Genomic DNA, 19311 nt, shown 5'->3' with positions numbered 1-19311 from the left:
CCGCCCCTCGCACCGCCCCCGCCGCAGCAGGTTCGCGAGTTCCCACCCCGCCCCGCGCCAGCGCCGCAGGCCCGGCCGCCGCCCATTGGCTCCGCCAGTTGCTAGGCGACGAACAACCGCGGCCTGCATTGGTCGGGTGGGGGCGCAGGAGCCGCCTCCTCACCTCCAAAAAAACCCGGAGGAAAAGAGAACCTTTTCCCTGGAGCCCCAGCGCGCGGCGGGCGCAGCTGCGGCCGAGGCACCTGTTACGCCCTCTGATTCACCCGGCCCAGCCCTTCCTGCCGCCCCTCCCCACGGCCCCGGCTCCTGGGGCCTCAGCGGGCCCGGGGTCTCGGATGCCTCGGTGCACGTTCGGTGATTCCGCACCCCGCCCCTGAATGCCAGCACCCATCCTAGGAGCAAGAAATGAAGCTCTCAGGAGAGCCACGTGGAGAAGTAAACCAAACACCAGCCGGCACCAGAATTAGGTTAGCCTGTAGAGGAAGGGAGGTTCGTACTTCAGGCGTGGTGGGTGCAAACAACCCAACGGGAGACGGTGCATGGAGGATGAAGGGAAAGGAAAAGACCTGGCGGGGGGGGGGGGGATAAATGGTACTCGCGAACCAGAAGTTTATGCAGAAATGTCCCACACCCGCTCAGCAAAATACGTGCAAAGAAAATCACGACTGCTGCGCATTGCCAGGGTCCGGCCCCGCCCTTCCCCAGATCGGCCTAGGTGAGCCTGAAATTCCCCAGGGTAGGAAAGATATAAGATGGAGAAAAGGCAGGAGGGGAGTTGGGTTATAAATACAAAGGAGTACTTGTTACTCAAAAGGAGAAAAACAGGTTTGGCACAGTTTTTACTGAGGGCACTTTCAAATCAAAACAGTAGGTGTGGAGGACACAGAAATACACTGTGAAACAAGAGAAGGAGGAGCGCCCGCCCCAGTTTATAGGCACATATTCCCAATTCCGGATGAAAGATCAAGGTAAAATGAGTGGGCCGTGTTGATCGCGTCAGAGCCTAGGGAATCCTCTTTGCCTCGGGTCTAAAGACAAGATGCTGTGGGACACAGGTAATGACAACCACAAGCCCAGTTAAGACGAGATTTTTCATGCAGAATTGGGGCTAGGGAGAAACTGCCAAGAGAGACCTCGTTCCAGACAACTGACAGGATGGGGGGGGGGAGTTCCCCTGGTCCCAAGAGGGTTTGGAACAGTCCTCAAAATAACCACACTTCTTTCCATCTCAAGAAAGAAATACCACAGTTGTTCTTTGAAATAGCATTGAACGTTTCGTTTGACTGTTTCACCTACTGGCAGTCCAGAACACAGAGCTCTTCCCCGATTAGCTAAAACCATAAGTTCAATAAGCAAAGCCTGATACACCCTGTTATGACCTTACCATTAGCAATCGTATTGTAAGTAAGTTTGGTAAAGGCTGAGGTAAGCTCTAGAAAGTTCAGCTTTACCCCTAGCACCCCCAGGAACTTGTGACCAAGTTCCTATCAGATATACAAAACAAGACAAATAATTTGCCTACAGCCTAGAAGTAGCCTAAGGCTTCTTTTTGTTTTGGTTTGTTTGTTTGTTTCCTTGCTTGTAGTCTTGTCTTCTGTCACTAAAACACAGGCCCCAGAAAGGCAAGGACTGCATTGGGCATGTGCACTTCTGACCCCCAGCTCCTCAGCCTGCCCTTGAGGACTGTTGAGCAAACTTAACTGTTCATTGTGAGATTGGAAGGCAGGAGGGAAGGAGCATTTGTTTTCAGTCTTGTAACTTCTGTTATATATGAATTTCTATAGGTATGTATTATGATTTTGAAATATTTTAATTCTGCTGAAATAGGTTCTGAGTACTCTGTATTCATATATCTTCCTCAGAAGCAAGTGTTTCAAATGACCCAGCAAGCATTCAGGCCACAGTTTTTACTGGCATGCATATTCAAATCTGGCTAATAGTGTGTACACTCATAAGGGCTTTCTGCTGTAATACCATCTGGGTAATTTCAATAGCGGTGATTTCTGGACCTACTGAAGTACATTTCTTGTTAGGGCTTGTGTCCTATGTTAGATGAGAATGTGGGCTGAGTCACCTCTGCTTAATGGTCTTGCTTTCATTACTTTGTGTTCTGGCTAGGACTACCTTTGCAGGGATAGTATGGTGGATAAAGTAAGTCTTACAGGACGTGAGCTAGGCGCTGACATATCCATGGCCTCATTTTGTTGTTGTAAGATCAATTTAAAACTATTAATGATTCACTGCAGAACAGTATGAGACAGAGTTCAAGATACAAGAGGCTTCCCTGTAGAATGATCAGGGACTACTCCAAGGAGCCAGGGCCATGGGACAATCTTCACTCTGCAAACCAGGCAATAGTTCTATAAATTAGAAAGCCAGACCACGCTGTGCTAGATCTCACCCACCTGCAGACCAGCCTGCCAGTGCTGTCTTCTGACTTCTAAAACATGGCCTTAAACTTAATGGGACTTAGCTTTTCTGACTAGCCAAGTCTCTTGTCATCTGCATATCTAAAAATGATTTATTTCTGGCCAATCCCTTTGGATTTGGGCCAGTAGAAATAGTTAAAATGACTGTGTGCTGCTTTCAAAGTGCTGGCTGGGTTCATAAGAAAAACAAATTACTGCTGGTACCATTCCTGCCAGTTCTACCAGGTGAAAGCCCAAAAAAGCAAAGAGCTCACCAGCCGCTCCCACAGCACCACCCTGTCACAAGCAGACACCCACATCCCCAGACTGATGCCTGGGTGTTTTGTGCTTCTAGCTCTTCCTGTCTTAGTGCTTCTGGTTTTTACCTGGTCTGCTGGGTGTTTTGCTCTATGATTTCTTCTGAAAGGACTCTTTGAGTAAGAACACTTGATGAATTTTTATCAAGTGCTAGTATTTTTGTTCCAAGTTTACATTTGTCCCCAAAATTTTAAAATATGCCATGCAAAGCTTGATAGCATATAAATCACTTAAGCAGTTGATGCAAGAGTGATCAGGGGCTAACCAGAGTAGTTATTTTCTTTTCTTTTTTTTTTTTTTTACCAGAGTAGTTCTCAAGATATATTTCTAAGACAGAGAACTCACCACCTTTAGTAAGTGCAGTGTTTATACATTTAAAATCTGTACACATGAACACACACATAAACATGTGCACAGCACATAATCAATTGAGCCCTCAGGACTATCATAAATTCTGACATAACTCTTCAGTTATGTTGATTTCTTGACAGAAGCTCATCTTAGTATTCAATCATGTCAAGTATGATATGACTTCCTTCCTTCTTTTTAACAGGGTCTCCCTATGTTGCCTAAGCTACTCTTAACTCCTGGGCTGAAGTGAGCCTCCTATCCCAGCCCCCTTAGAAGCTGAGACTACAAGCATACAACACTATGCCAATTTTATGACTTCTGTAGTTTAAATGAAACCCTATAGAGGTCTCGTGATACAGCCTATGATATTTCACTTTTTAAAAATCACTGCCAAACATACATCCTCTCTCATCTCTCCTCTAGCCACCTTGTCTTAGCTCAGTCCGCTCTTCTCTTGCAAAGCACACGCACACACACACTCACACACTCATATGCTCACACATGCCTGCACACAAAGCTAAGCTCGCTGTTTCGGCCTTTCTAGACCTTTCTCATATAGAGCAATTTTAGCTCATTATACTCTTTTAAATTTGCTAATTTAAACCCAGAGCTTTGTTCAGCCAGTTAAGGAGCTTGCAATGAAGAGGAGGACTATAAATAATCCAAAATGTTTTTCAGTTCTACTGAAAGCTGTTGAAAAACTACATAGGACAAAGATCCAGCATTAACTTGAATGATTCAAACTGATTTAATTCTATACATAAGCACCCTTTTATTTTACATTGTCCTAGTCCCCCTCCTCCAATTTGATGTTGACCTCAATGGTTTAATGAATATTTATTTAATGATTACTGTATCCAAATATTGAGGAATATAAGGTAAGAAAAAGGTATCTGTTCACAAAGCTCTTGTAGGGAAGTAGAGCATTCCATAGGCAACTTGAGACAGACTCTGTAGGCTGAAGTCCAGGCTTGGCCACCTGACTCTACTTTGACATCAGTGAGCTCCCAGACCAACCTGGGACACTCCCTGTGAGCATTTGGTTTAGTAAACATAAGTGCTTTGTACTCTGAGCCATTATTATTAATTAGGTTGCTATTATTACCACCAAAAGCACTGTTATCTGTTAGTTCTCTGAAAAAGACTCTCATGAATGACCTGAGGTGGTGATACTTTATTTTCTGGATATAAATATGATCAAGTATCATAAAGAGGAGATAGTTAAGTGAGCAAAATGAGTTAATGTGACTGCAGTGTAGGACTTACTAACAAAGGTGGGAGAATACAGTTCATTGGCATAGTGCTTGCCTAGCATTTGAGACCCTGGGTTCCATCTCCAGCACCACAAAGCAGACAAAGGGAGGAGTGACTTACAAAGCACTAGTTGAATGGAATAGTTTAATAAGAAGCTGGAAAAATATGACCCTTGTACTGGCTTTCTATGGCTATGACAAAATACCTGAGATAATCAGCTTAAAAGGAGGACACATGGTGACACATGGCTCTAATCCCAAGACTTTGGGAGGCTGGGATAGGGAGATTACATGTTTAAACCCAGCCTGTACAGTTCAGCAAGACCCTACTTCAAAAGAAAAGAAAGCAAAAAGACAAAGTTGATTGATTTGGGCTCAGTTGTAGAGGTTCAGCCCATAGTGAGTTGGCTCTTGTTTTTGGGCCAAGGATGAGGCAGAACATCATGGTAGGCAACACATGGTTGAGCAAGACTGCTAACCTCACCTTGGCCAGGAAAGAGAGAGAGAGAGAGAGATGGGGGTCTGTGGCCCAATATCCCCTGCAAGGACACCCCCCCAATAACCTAACTTCCTCCCACTAGGCCCCACTTCTTAAAGGTTCCACCACTTCTTAAAGGTTCCACCACTTCCCAATATCACCATCAAGCACTCAATATATGAGACTTTGGGGGACATCTAAGATCCAAACCATAACAAGTCTGTTTATACTTCATATTAGAAATATATGTCTAAGGTATGAATATTCTGCTGAATTGTATTTTCTTCCCTTATTGTTTTAATTAGGCTAGAACAATTAAAGCATATCGAAAAAAACCATTATTTTGCAAAATGGTTTATTGCCATTTTTGACATTTTCAGGCCATAGGATTTTTTTCTTGCTAGTTTTTGCCTTATGTAATACATTATTTTCCAGGAAAAAGAAAATAGTTTCTAAATGTACTAATGAAGTTAGATGTTTAAATTATGATAAATGTTTTTGTATAATGAGTGACACATTTGTAGAACAAATAATCTATCATTTATCCATTCTATAAGACTCTACTTTAATATGCTGGATTTCCTTAAAAGAGTTTTATCTATCATCATTTGAAACCCAGATTTTGTGAGATGATTTTAATAAAGAGTTTTTTGTAGTGTGAATCACACCACAGAAGGCCAAGTTGTTGCCATCAGCCAGTTTATATCTTTTCATTCTGCAATTGGCAATTCAATTTTATCGCATTTAAATTTCCACTTGATTTTATTATTTATCTTTCACTAGGCAATTTCTTTTTTCTACAGTCTCAGTGAAGAAGCAATCTGGAAGCTTGCTTCCTGACGGATTTTATTTCCGACTTTGTAAATCCCTACCAATGGTGTCATCAAATAATTACTCAAATTGAAGTATAATGGGATAGAATTTCCTTTATAAAACAGACTTATAGAATTTCAGAATTGAAAATCTTTGATATCATTTAAAATGCAGTATTGATTTAAAGTAACAGCTTCCTTTGAGTCTGCCTGTCCCTTTAAGAAGAAAAGCAATTGTGTCCTGGTTGCTGGGCTCTCATGGATTTATTTTATCTTAGCAGCTGTTACTGAAGTCAGTGTTATTCAGATGACAATTTTCAAGCTCTTTGTTGTGTTTTTCAACTTGTATATGCTATCAAACATAAAACTCAAATTTAGAATGAGATGTAGGGGTGGAGACAATTAGAAGTAGTGGAGAAATAAGATAATATCAGGAAAAACATGACTAACTCTGATTTAACAAAGATGAAACTGTTGAATATGATCTGCCTGAAACACCAGTAACAGTAGAAAGGCCAAATCCCTAAACCTCTAGGCACTAAAAGTTGATATATTTAGTAGTAAGTGTGTGGATGGAGATTCGGGGGAAATATCCTAAATGGAAATAATGGAAATTTTGTAGTCTATAAAAGGCAAGGAAAGGACATATAAACATTTCTTCTCCTCTGGGAATAAGCATATTGTAAATTTTGCCTGACATGCTCCACTTCGGTCTAGAAAGAGTAACCTTACAACTATACATGTTCCTTTTCATTTGTTTTTGTTTCATTTGTTTTGAAGAGGCAGTGTGGTGCTGTTTGTTAAGAGTACAAATTCTAAGCAAGAATTGTACCATATACCTGCCATGGAAATGCATTCTTTTTGTTTGGTTTGGCAATTAAACCAGTTATCTTAGGTCACAGTATGTGGCTATATCAAATATTAATTTACTTAGGGACTATTGTCCTCATTTTTATGTCATATATATCATTTACTAATATTAATGTTACTGACTTATTGAGTCATTACTACTATTACACACTGTTCTAAGAGCTTTATATATTGACTCATCACTGTAACACAGCATGAAGTAGGTATCATTATTGCCTTTATTTCCAGCTCAGGAATTAAATGGGGAAAGGTTATATAATTTGCTCAGAAAGTAAATTTCAGAGCTAGAGTTTGCAAAGCTCACCTCTTAACCACCCTGTCATTACCAACCTACTTAGGGCTGCCTTAATCTCAGTTATTCTTCAGTTATTTTTATTCAAAAGACTGCTGATTAATGAATGGAAATCTTCCATTTTTTTCTCCAATTTTTATTTTTAGTACATAATGATCATATGCCTGGGGAAGAATTGGTACATGTATTTAACACATCTTAATTATTTTTTCATTCTCTTCCCCTCCCTTTCATCCCCCTCCCTCCATTTCTTGATCCCCTTCCCATTTGTAAAAGATCTCTCTATTTCCTGCTACCTTTTATTTTGTGCTTTATATTCTTGAGTTTCTCATCTAAGAGAAACCATGAGATATTTAAGTTTGTGTATCTGATATATTTCACTTAACATTATGGTCTCAAGGTACAAACATTTTCCTACAGGTGGATGCTGTACCACTGAGCTATCTCTCTGGCCCCTGTTTTCCTGCAAATGACTCAAGGTTATTCTTCTTTATGGCAAAGTAGTCCTCCATTGTATATAAATGTGTATAAATCCCACATTTTCTTTATCCATTCATCTGTTGATGGATATATAAGCTGCTTCCAAGATTTAGCTATTATGTAATAGAAATGGATGCTATGTAATTGCATCTAGATATTTATTTTCTTACAGATTTTCATCTTTTTTCATAATCCTTTACAGATGTCACTTAGAAATGTGGATTATTGTTACGTTGCTTTAATAAAAAGTTCTATTTGGTGTTAGAAAAAAAGATTTAGCTATTATGAGTTGTGCTGCTATAAACATGAGTATGCATATATGTCTGTAAAATGATGTCTTTTGAGAGATACCTTAGAAGGGGAGCAGCTGGGTCAAATGGAATTTTTAGTTTTAGTTTTCTGAGGACTCTCCATACTGATTTCTGTAGTTGGTTGTACTGGTTTACATTCCCATCAGCAGTGCAGTAGGGTTCCTGTTTTCCTGCAGCTTCACAAGCATTTGTTATTGTTTGATTTCTTTACAGTAGCCCGTCTTTCTGGTGTAAGATGTAACCACACTCCTCTGAGCAGCTCTAAATGAAACCTTGCCTTTCACTGGGGATGTGGAATTTCCTGCAGAATGCATGGGTGGTGGCCACTTTTCACTTTTCACTGGGCCAGCAGATGCTGTAGATGTCACTTGTACTCCTCACTGTCACTTTTAAAACCTTGTCCTTCCTTGCTTTCCTCTGTCAATTGTTTTGACACTCAAGCCATCAGATTGTACCTCTATATTAGCCAGCTTTTACTACCAAAACAAATGCCTGAGATAGTCAATTTATTGAAAGAAAAGGTTTGTGGTGTCTCACAGTTTTAGAGGTTTCTGGCCATGATCAGTTATTTTCGGGCCTCAAATGCAGCAAATGGCAGAGAATAGCTGTTCATATCATGCCTGGCAAGTGAAAGAGAGAGGAAGAGGCCAGGGTCCCACCATCCCCTTTAAGAGCAGGCCCTCAATGACATAAAGACCTCATACTAAGCTCTCTGCCTCACAAGTTCCCCAGCTTCCCAGCAACACCATTTTAGAGAGCAAACCTTTGCCATATGGGCCTTCGGGAAACACCTAAGATCCAAAGTTCAGCAACTTCCTTCCAGGCCTCTTTGCTGTGGTCCTGTCTTTTGCTCCTGGCCATTCCTGCACTGTCAGCAACACCAAGTCTTTGCCTTTTTGCTCAGCTCTCTTGTTATTATTCTTGATGATTTGAATACCTACACAGATGGCCCATCCAATCCCATGGCCTCTCCACTCCTAAAACTCTTTATTCCCAGTGATCTGGCCTTCTACCATTCCATTTCAGTCATTGTTCTCTGTAGTTATCCTCAGACCTTGTCATTTACAATAACTGTATCCCCAGAATTACATTATTTCAGCATCATATGCTTACATTTTCAGTTCACATCCCTTCAAACCCCAGTTCAAAAAATTCTTTTCTTCACTTAGCACTTTATGTGACCCTACTGCTTTTTCACTGTTTATCTTCATTCCTCTAGATGCTATCACCATTACCTACTTCAATTCCATGGTCAGCCATTATAATTACTCATTTCCATATAGTCTCTTAACTTTCTTAGCCCGCTGATGCTCTCATTATATTGTCTTCACCTCCTCCCTGTCCCTCCAAAGAAAATCTCAGCTCTGGTAATAGTCCCCTCCCCACCTTCTCTGCTCCTTCCCTTGAGAATCTAACTGTGTCTCAGGAAAACATGGGTATGCTGAACCCAAACAGTAAGCTGGCTCTGGATGGTATCTGGCAATCGTTCTGCATTTTCTTCATCAATTTATTCTTTGATTCTCCCAAACTATTTTGCAGCTCCTCAAAGCTCCATTGTCCTCCCCACACACTATGGACCATGATCCCTATTTCCCTTGAAAAAATATAAGCAACAGAAGAGACTCTATCAAGTCTACCCTGCTTCTCACATCTCTTCGTATATGGTCTGCTTTCCCTATGGTCTGTTGTGATGAATAAGCTGCTCACCTTTTTCTACTATCGTCATTGTATCCTGGATTCCACCTTTACTCCCACTCTTGTACTTACCTGTAGCCTCGCTGTAGCATATGTTCAAAATTTTATCTCTCCATTGAATCATTCATATTAGGAAACAAACACCATTTTAAAAAAATCCTCCCTGATGCTATATCTTTTCCAATTACCACCTCATTTTTCTGCTGCTTCTTACAGTAAAATTCCCCAGAATAATTATCTATTCTCAGTGTCTCCACTTCTTTACTAATTAGGCTTACATTTCCCATGGAGACTGCTGTTGCCAAGGTCACATTTCCAAAGCCAGTGGTCATTGTTGTTCTTATCTTTTCATTTACCCAGCTTCTGGTCAGCATATGGCACAGTGAAACAGTTTCTTCACTTGGCTTCCATCCTCCAGCAGTTTCTTGTTTTCCTCTTTCTCTAGTCGCTATTCTGCTCAGATTCCCTTGCTCATTCTTTTTATTCTGGCCTCTAAATTATAGAGTATATGGTAGACACAGTGTAATGAATCACTCCTCATACTCCCCTTGAGTATTGAGTGGGACTTGTGTCTTGCTTCTAGCCAATAAAATATGGCAATGATGCGAACATTTGGCAGATATAATGAAGGTTCCAAATTGGTCAACTTTGGGTTGCCTAAAAGAGAGATTATCTTGAGTGGGCCTGATTCAATCAAACGAAAGCTCTTGGAAGAAAGCCTGGGGGCAGGGTCTCTGAAGTTAGATTGTCTTTCCTGCTGACCTTAAAGGATCAAGCTATGGTGAGTTTCATAGAAATAAATTAGCAAACAAGCTGAGGAGGCCCCGAAGCAGATCTTTTGCCAGATGAGCTCCTGATGAGAGTGCAGCCTCTGACACCTACATCACAGCCTGTGAGCTAGGTAGTACGCCTGGACTGCTGTCCAGGGAAAGTGTGAGGTAATAAAGTGTGTTGTTTCAGTCAGTTAGTTTGTTTTTAGATTGATTATGGCAACAATAGAAAACAAGCATAGAACACTTTAGGATTTAGTCTCTGTGCACACTTCTATTCAACTTGATATTGTTACATAGATCCCATCTTCTATTCGTACCTTATTTTAGTGGGGGATCCTTACTGCAGAGGCTAAAGAACCAAAAGAAGCGCACTGCCTACACCTCTCTTACAAATAAATATTGAATGAAAATTATGATCCATCAATTAGATACATTAATGTGATATTTGAAAGGAAAAAATAGACACAGGTTATTCTTCCTGTGCTTTCACTGTTTTGATGATCGCAGTGTTGAGTTTATGGCTCTTGGATCTTATGAGGCAGTTGCATTGGTGCTCAGCATTCCAAGTTCAAGCCCCAGTTTTTTAGATTTCAAGAGGAAGTTCTGGTGGCTGCAGATACCAGAATCCACATCCTACTGTCAGGCAGTAGTCAAGTACTGACAGCAACTACTGATTTGGTTTCCTGCCCTGATTGTATGTATGGCATTCTTTCAGAAAGTATTATTGAGCCCTCCTTATGTGCCAGGGAATATTCTAGTTGCTGAGAATATAGGTAAGCAGACTGAATTCCTTCCTGATGGGTCTTTAGACAATAGTGACACCAGTAGTTCTAGTGGAAGCTTCTTGATTCTGCACTTTCTTCATTGTGGTAAGAGATTAGTAGCTCTTCTGGTTAACCAGTTCTGCAATATCCTGGAAAGTATTTTGAAGACACAGCGTAGAGCTCATTCTTCTAATCATCCCCTTGATCCCTAAGGACCTAACTCCCTAGACTAAATCCTTTCTTGTTTACAGTAACTGTAATGATTCCTGTTTCCTGGGCTGAACAACCATCTTCTCTCCTGTGGGTAAAGAAAGGCCCACGTAGCACATGAGATTCTAATATTTGAACAAAAGCAGAATTCTGTTTAAGAAGGAGGTGGTTATGCATAATTGACCTGCAGTGTTTGCCATACACTTTCCCTGCCAAGATAAGTTAGGTGGACCTCCTGGGTATTTTCTCTGGTCTTTGCTTCCAAGATATATATATGAGCTTCTCTTGGGTAAATAACACAAGATATTTCCTAAGTGTGGGCCTCCTGTGGAACTTTGCAAAGGTTGTGATTGCTTTGAATAATTTATCCACTCTTAGGGTATTTATCCATTCTTTCCCTTTTCTCCTCACTCCCCTTACTTTATTTTCAGTATGTGGCATTGAAAACGCCAGAAAGAATAAACTTAGTATCCCTCACCCACATTTGGGCAATATTAAATTTGTTTTGGAGTCCTATTCAAATTTTCATTAAGCCCATTTGTACTGGGTTGAACAGTGTCCCCTCAGAATTCATCTTCTCCTGCTACCTCAGAAGGGGGGACCTTATGTAGATACAGTGTCTTGCAAATGTCAGTAGCTAAGATGAGGTCATAGAGGAGTAGGGTGTGTCCTAAAGCCAATGAGTAGTGTCTTTATAGGAAGGCTATGTGAAGACACAGGAAAGACACACAGAGGCAAAGATTGGATTGATGGAGCTATAACCAGAAAATGTCAAGGACAGCCAGCAACCACTGGAAGCTAGGAAGGGGCAAGGAGCACTTACTCCCAGAGTCTTCAAGGAGAGAATGGCCCTGCTGACAGTTTAATTTTGGACTTTTAATCGTCAGAACTATGAGAAAATTAATTTCTGTTCTTTTAAGTCACTCAAGTCTTACAGCAACCGTGGGGAACCAATATGTACTTTAATACTTTTCAGGTACAGATCAAGGTTATTTTTATGGCAGGATTAGAAATGGATAAGGATAAGCTGAGAGAGAAAGTTTGAGCAAAATGATGCATGTGGAATAACCAACCATGCGGAGACCAAGTAAGAGTGCAAATTGTTATGGTAATGGTCTACATAGATTGTAGGATATCGAATACCCTTTGCGTACATAAAATTTCTTAGATTTTCACTTAATAAAGTCAAAAATATACAATAAGGTAATAGTAAGTGGTAGCTTAAATAAGAACATGTTATCAAGTTCTTCACCTCAAACAATTTTAAGGTTGTAGGTGCATTAACTGGATAACAAACCAATCCCTTATATTTCGTTTTTTTTTTTTCCTCTATGATGCTTATCACCTTGAGGGTATCCATATTACCATATCACCTTGATGGTATCCACCCTGATAGTGTCTATCCTCCAATCTGGGCCCTGAAGGATAAACAAGGCCTGGATGATCAAGTTGGAGGAAGAAGGAACTTGAGGCAGTGAGACGAGCATGAACAAGGGCTGGTAGCAGCAGTTCTGCTTATATTCTTGTTGTGTAAGAAACTCAACCCTGACAACCTAAGAAATTTGGAGTATACTAGATTGCAAAAATGAGATTATATAGGTAATTGGCCACAGGCATGACTGAATCTAGGTCTTCTAACATCAGATCCCATTGCCATCCAACCTTCATAGTGTTTCCCTTATGCTCTGGCAAGCCAGGCCCCTGCTCTAGGCCTGAGTTTATGGGAAATCTTGTGATTTGGAATGTCTTTCTTGAAGTTTTTAAGTCTTCATTTTGGATGGGTGGTGACACTGGGACAGAGTGGCCAGGCCAGGACAAGATCCCACACACATTCTACTCATTTGAAGCATGTTCATTGAAATATTCTACATTCTCTCTGTGACTGTGACTGGTTTGGTCTAGTAGAGTTACCCAAGCTCAGAGCAGGACTCAAGTGCACTCCCTTCCCTGTGATACTCTCCAAAATGCTACTGTGTGTGTGTGTGTGTGTGTGTGTGTGTGTGTGTGTGTAGGGAAATGTTGTGGGGAAGCAGGGAAAGAGGCTCAGGCAGAAGCCACACGTTGCTCCATGACTCTCATGTCTATGGTCATCTTTACTTTCTAAAGCTCCCCTTCAGTTCCAGAAAGGCAACCTAGTAAGTGAACTATTCCCAATATTGATTCATTTGTGAGATTAATCCTCTACAATGGGACTGACATGCTGATTTTATGTCTCAGTCACTTTAGACACAGGATGAGCTTAAGTTTGGGGGCTACTAATGTCCACCTGTGATTTTTGTACTTGAGCTGGGTACACGAGCTCTGGTGTCAGCAATTGCCCACTTGCACTGTAGTGTTGCTTTAAGTCTGCAGCACTTGGGGTGTCGGGGGCGACATCCTTTACCTTGTGTGCATTCACCACTGGCACCCAGGGCAGTTGCCGCAAACCTCTGCAGACTCCATTCCTTGAGTTGGGCAGTACTCCAAGGATCTCTATAACTCTTTTCTTAAGGCTTCTCAAATCATTTCTCTGCGAAGCCATTGGACCCTTCTGATTAATATCCTCTCTAATCTTCAGTTGACATAGTGATATTATGGTCGTCTGAGTGAGCCTTGAACCATGCTACACAAGAAATATATAGTCCTGGTGAAAATGGACTTAGCTTCCTCACCCCTCGTCCATTGGCTACAAAGAAAGCAGTCAAATGGAGTGATGAATGTCACGTTAAAAATTCAAGAGAAGATGTAGTAAGAAGATGTACTCATCTATGCTTATGCTATAAAATTATAAATTTATAAAATTATCAACTATGAATTATAAAATTATAAATTATGAATAAGAATGATCTTTCATATTTTCTTGCATACTCTGGGTAAGACCTGCTTTTGTGGTCATCAATAAAACACAGTCACTTCTGAGAGTCCATTAGAAGCCTATGTTCATAGTTCCACCATGGATGATGGAGCTTTGTGAATAATGATGCAGCCACAATTAAGTAAATGGTAGTGAGGAACTTGCCAGGGCGAAGACATGCTGTTAGTGAGGAACACTGTGTTGACAGAAAGCAAATGAAGAGCTGATTCATGCACCTGAACAAAAGAGATGATATACAGGCACTATGCAGACTCATCTAAACTGACTGGACAATAAGCAAATGCAGAAGTATCTTTTCTATACTCAGTACTGCACATTGTTAATTATGTATATGAACAGACCTGCAAAAATTATTTACCAGCACTTTCTGTCTCCGTCTCTTACCTCTCCTTCAGTACACTGGGCCTCATTCTGTCTTACTACGGACGTGATCTCACTAGAAGGTAGAAAACATGGATGCAGGTAGGTATTGGGTTGCATATAATTGCTTGTCACCAAAGAGAGATGAGAATGAATGATATCTAATCTAGAAAATTTCAGGAAGACACTCTGTCTCAGCATGAGTGATGTTCCCATGCTTTAAGCAAATCGTTGTGATGTAGTCAACAACTAGCCCCAGCTCAGAGCACCTACTAAAAGCCTCTGCCAGAGGCAATGTCACTGTGAGTGGAAGTGCTGAGAACCACATGGAATAATGAAATGTTCAATGGCCAGGACTAGCACTGCTACCAAAGAGGAAGGGATGCAGTATAAATGAAAACAGCAGATGTGCCTACCAAAGTTGTTAAAGTGGAATAGAAACCTGGAAACGTGAGTGGCAGACAAATCCTAGAAGATAGGGTTGTAGTGTATTCAGATTACAATTCATTGCATATCCCAAGTGGAGTTGGTAAAATAAATTTAAATGCCTTATCCAATCATCTGTAAATTCACAAAATCATATTAAGCAAAGGCCCCATAAAGTAAATGTAGGAAAAGATAAGGGTGGTCTAATTTTACAGATTAATTTCTGATAATAGAATCTTCTCTTTTGACTATAGGAAGAAACAAATCCAAGCAAGCAAATAAAGTGAATAAAAAAGGAAATCCCACGAACTCTGCTGGAGGTCTTTGAGAGGCTGAACTGCCGCTTGCATTTCTAAAGCATGATGAACTATTTATAATCTCAACATTTTTCAAAATTCAGCAGATTTAAATGCTGCAACCTGACTTGATGAGTAAAGAGATTTAAGATAGAACTATAAGCAACATGAGTAGAATAGTCAAACCCAGACCAGATGGCTCGTTAATGCAAGAGAAGTAGGCTAGCATTAGCATGGTGTTATCTGTGGATTTTTAAAAAATCCTTCAAAACTGTTTTATTCAAAAGCTTGATGCCTGAAGCTTCACCTTGAGCAACTGGGAAAGGCAGAGAACTTTCTTTGTATACCCAGCATCTGTTTCTCCCAATGGTGACATCCTGATTTTCCTTAAAGCATCTCTCAGCTGGGCCTAGTGGTGCATATTTGTAATTTCACCACTCAGGAGGCTGAGACGGGGGATTGTGAGTTTGAGCCCACCCAAGGAAACTTACTGAGATCCTACCTCAAGACAAAAATAGATAAGAAGTACTGAGAATGGCATTCAGTGTTTAGGCCCTGGGTTCAATCCCTGGAACCACAAAAAAAAAAAAAAAAAAATCTCTTGCAGTGTATGATGGTGGTGCATACTTGTAATCCCAGCACTCAGAAGGCTGCTAATCTTTTTAGCAACCAACTTCTCCACTGTTCCAACTTTGTAGGCTCCAACTTTCCTTTCTGGCCAGATTCAGAACTTTTAAAATAATTCAGCTGTGCCATTTGCTCTTGATTCTCAATGTAGACTGGCTAACATCCTCAAACAGTATCCATGCCACAGCCTGGATGCTGAGCTGCCTTGAAATTTCCTCCACCAGATTAATTAGTCCATTATCCTACACCTCAGTCTCCCACAGTCTCAGTTCATGGACACAGAACTACCGGATTTATTATTTACCCTTCTGGATTTCAGTGTTGCTTTGGTCCCATTTGTTTGTATCCACCTTTCCGTGCCTTTTGGAATGGGAATGTTTATCCTGTGCCATTATATGTTGGGGGTGTTTAACTTTCTTCCTGAATTTGATAGGGGCTCATAATTAAGACTTTGCCTTTTACCAAAAAATGCCTCAAGATTAACCTTTATGGTAGAGTAGTACTGCATTGTATATAAATACAACATTTTCTTTGTCCATTCATCTGCTGATAGGTGTATGGGCTGTTTCCAAGGTTTAGCTATTATAAATTGTTCTGCTAAAAACATTGGTATAAGTGTATCACTATAGTATGATCACTTTAACTCTTTTGGAAAGATAACTGGAAGGGGAATAGTGGTCAAATGGAACTATAGTTTTAGTTGTTTGAGGAATCTCTATACTGATTTCCTAGTAGTTATACCAATTTACACTCCTACCAACAATAGAGGAGGGTTCCTTTCCCCTGCAGCCTCACTAGCATTTATTATTGGCTGATTTCTTGATCATAGCCATTCTTTCTAAAGTGAATGGAATCTCAGTGTTTTAATTAGTATTTCTCGAATGGTCAGCAATGGATACACCTCGAGACCGTAATTTTAAGTGAAATAAATCAGACATACAAGTTTAAATATCACATTGTTCCTCTAGTGTGAGAAACCCAGGTATAAAGAAGGAGCAAAATAGAGGATAGATATTAGGAAGTAGGAGGAACTTTTTCAAATGGGAAGGAGGACAAGAGATGGGAGGAGGTAGGGAGGAAGAAAGGGAGAGTGATTGAAAGAAAAAAAGAATTGAAGAAATGGAAATAGAGCTTTTACAAATGGAGAGGGGGAAAAAGGATGGAGGGAAAGGAGAAGGGAAAAAAGAATTAAGATGCGTTATGTACATGTACAGATACCACATTATGAATGTGATCATTACATACTGCAAACACATACTAATTTAAAAAAAAAAAAAAAAAGATGCCTCACAGAGAATACCAAGGAAAGCCTCCTTATAGTTATCCTGGCTTGTTTGGAGAACCATGAGCTCAGAACTGGCTCTCAATTGCCTGCATGCTTATTTGTTGAAACAAGAAATCAAATCCATGGTCCCCATTCCTGCCTAGAGACAGAAACAGGGAGAATGTATTTATCTCTCTGTGTTTATCCCCATGTTGAGGAGAAAGAGTTTTTTTCTCTTCTCATTAAAAGTCGTACAAGCTTGCTCAGAAAGAAGAAAAGTAAGAGTTTGCCTTAAGTCTCAGAGGAGACTTTGGACTTGTCCTTGTCAGTAATGCAGAAACTGTTAGGACTTCAGCAACTCTTAGAGATGGACTAAGTGCATTGTGTGTAAAGGCATGTGCATGGATCTTTTGCAGCTTAAGGATGGAATATTATGGTTTATAGCTAGATATCCCCCTAAAACCTCATACACTCAGAGTTGGGCCTTTTGGAAAGTGGTTGGATTATTTATAGTTGACTTGCTGTGAGGAGGCGGGCCCTGGCAGAAGAGGCAGGTCACTGGGGCCATGCCCTGGAAGGTTACATCTCCCTTCCCAGGTCCTCCCTTGACTGTTTTCTGGATGCCATGCTGAAAGCAGCTATTCCTCTGTCATGCCACCCTGCCTCAGAGCCAGTGGACTGTGAGTTGAAACTACTACAAACTGTGAGCCAAAATAAACCTCTCCTCTTTTAATTTGGAGATGTTGAGTATTTTGTCCCGGCAATGAGGACAAAGCTAAGTGGAAAGACAGAGTAAGTGGAAATTCAAATTTTCTCATTACAAAAATTGATATAAGTATTGAATTTGCTGTACATCATTTTCTTCTGCTCCTTGAAGCCAGTAGTGGTGACAGACACTGGGCCAACAGCCAGGAGAAGGCATGATGAGATTCTCTTTCTGAAGGCATTGCACTTCTCCTTCATTTCCCAATTTGGCAAAGTGCCAGAAGAAGCTGCAGAGTGAGGGGAGGTGGTTTAGCTATGATTTAGCCATCTTATCAGTGTTTATGAGTGGACTGATCCAAGTTTGTGTACAAATTTTACTTCTTCAGACCATTTACCGTCTACCTGTGTTGAGACAGAGGACACTGTGTGACACAGTGCCCTAGATATCCAGGATGTAGGGAAAAAAACACAGATAGAATCTTTCTCTTAGGGAGCTTATGCTTCCTCTTGGGTGAGGCAAAAAGAAAACAAATCGATCAACAAGATATTTTCTTCCATTTGAAGAAAGTAAGATAAAGTGTGTGACAAAAGGTGACTGGCAGGCCTGATACCTCAAGTGGGGCGATCCTGCTAAATCTAGAGCAGAACACTCCAAGTAGAGGAAACAACAAATACAAAGGCCCTCAGCCAGAACAAACTCAGTGCATTTGAGACATACAAGGGCCGTGAAGGAGTATTAGTTCCCTTTGCTGCAATCACAAATGATCAGAAACTTAGTGATTTAAAATAACAGATGGTAATTATTCGAATGGTTCAGGGAGTCCAAAGTCCAAAGTGGGTTTGACAGGGCTGAACTGCAGGTGTCAGCAAGGCCACCATCCCTCCAGGGACTGTAGGGAGAATCCATTTCCTGGCCTTTTCTGGCTGTAGAACTACCGCTGTTCCTTAGCTATGGCCCTATCTTCCATCTTCAGAGCCAGCAGAGTAGCTTCAAGCCTCTGTGACCCTCCTCCTTCTCCTTGTAAGGACACCTGTGGTTACGTTGGGCCCCCCCAGATAATCCAAGGTAATCTGCTTACCTAAAGATTCTTACTCAGATCTGTAGATGGACACTTTTGCTGTATAAAGTAACACTTTTCATAGATTTCAGGGATGAGAACAAGGACATTTTTGGTGGGCTATTAGTGTAACCATCACAAAGTGTTAAGGGGAAAAGCAGTGGGAAGGGATCACTGGTGCTTGAGCTTTAGGTAGCTCTGTGGGATAGGAAGCTCTCAGATCTGATGTAAATTTTCAACAGGCTTATTCTGAATATTGAATGAAGAATACAATAGTGATTCCATAGTGGGAGCAAAGAGGTCAATTAGGAGGCTGTTGTTTGGTTTCAGGGAGAAGATGGGGACATGCAGACTTCGGGAGAGCTGCTGAGCTGCTCTGTGACTCTGAAGTCTTACCATCAAACAAATGTTGCTAGCTGTATTGAGTCTGCAATAATGCATGAAAAAGATTCAGGGTAGTATTTGATTTCTAATAGTGCTCAAAAATGGTAGCTATTATTTTCATTATACTTTATGAAAATTAACCTTCTAATAAAAAATATAGAACATTTAAGAAGTAGCAGAAACCTAAAGGATGAAAGAACAAATGAAGCCCAATGAAGAGAAGCCATTTACCCAAGGACATCCTGTGGTTATCGGAGAGTATGAGGTAGTGATCAAGGTAGTGATCAAGGAGCCCATAAGAGAATTATGGAAAAAGAGCCAC

General features: G+C 40.7%; 1 long non-coding RNA gene across 1 annotated transcript; it reads left to right on the top strand.

Annotated features, from left to right (window-relative positions):
* The first annotated feature begins 15 nt into the window (after positions 1-15).
* LOC106148562 lies at positions 16-15548 on the top strand. The gene is made up of 3 exons (XR_001234128.1): positions 16-467; positions 14265-14331; positions 14910-15548. It is a non-coding gene; the product is annotated as an uncharacterized LOC106148562 (long non-coding RNA).
* The last annotated feature ends 3763 nt before the right edge of the window (positions 15549-19311 follow it).

Source organism: Chinchilla lanigera, unplaced genomic scaffold, assembly GCF_000276665.1.
Source record: "Chinchilla lanigera isolate Chin_1 unplaced genomic scaffold, ChiLan1.0 scaffold00022, whole genome shotgun sequence".
Classification (NCBI taxonomy): Eukaryota; Metazoa; Chordata; class Mammalia; order Rodentia; family Chinchillidae; genus Chinchilla; species Chinchilla lanigera.
The sequence above is the reverse complement of the archived record's forward strand: the minus strand, read 5'-3'. Positions and strand labels throughout refer to the sequence as shown.